Below are 1076 nucleotides of genomic sequence, written 5' to 3' on the forward strand. Positions count from 1 at the left end.
TGTGTGTGTGTGTGTGTGTGTGTGTGTGTGTGTGTGTGTGTGTGTGTGTGTGTGTGTATACACGTATATATGTGTATATGCTTCTTTCAGCTGCCATCTATCAAACCCCTTTGTAGGCGTTGGTCAGCTCGATGCCAAAGCGTAAGACACCTTCTTAATCTGCTACAGAGACCAATTGAATTCGAAAGCAAGTGACTGGAAAGCAAACTTCTCAAATACACAAACCATATATAAAGATGAAGATGGAAAAGAAACAAAGGATTTTTTGGTTTTCATTTTATATTTTTAATCATGACAGTATTTCCCCCTCATTATTGTTAACATAATTCCATTAATTTGGCAATTTGTTGATCTCTCGATTGTAAAAGTTTTCAGCTTTCGAAGCAAAGGAACACTCAATATCATTTCTGACCTCTTCACTAATAACGAACTGTTTTCCCTCTGAATAATGTTTGCAACGATCTGAAAGTCAAATGGGGGCAAGGTCAGGAGAGAGGAACGATGAGGCAATACTTTCATATTTAGAACAGGGCACACCAAAGAAGTGACACAAGGGCTGTTTGAAAAGTCCTTTAGTGCCTGTCACATCGACCATCACCGGTGCTCCAAACAATCCGAAGATCGTGGCGCCTGGCGTCTCACCATCAACCATGCTGTCCTCTCATTCGAAAATACCCGCAGAATCACTCTCAAGGACAAAAGGCACAGGAGGAGGAACTGCAACACTACATCATCAAAACTTAAAACCAGACCTTCATATGCAGCCACTGTTCGTGTCTGCATGTCCAACAATGGTTTTGTCCGCCACGAACGTTCCTGCAGTCGACGTAGACCAGGCTCTTCTTAAGATTCGTTCTCAAAGGCAAGCTAAGGAAAAAAAAAAAAGAATTTTCCTGGGTGACTTAGGCAATATGTCTTGCACTATTGTTTCCTTACTTTACGATTGATCTCTGCATTAACTGTTTCGTATTGGTTTAACACTTCATTATAGGTGGCACCCTTTACATTCCATCAAACATTTTTCTGATGTATTCTTGGCATGTGAATGGCTTCTACTTTTTATTGTATGCTAAACA

The sequence above is a fragment of the Octopus bimaculoides genome, chromosome 28, assembly GCF_001194135.2.
Source record: "Octopus bimaculoides isolate UCB-OBI-ISO-001 chromosome 28, ASM119413v2, whole genome shotgun sequence".
In the NCBI taxonomy this organism is placed as follows: domain Eukaryota; kingdom Metazoa; phylum Mollusca; class Cephalopoda; order Octopoda; family Octopodidae; genus Octopus; species Octopus bimaculoides.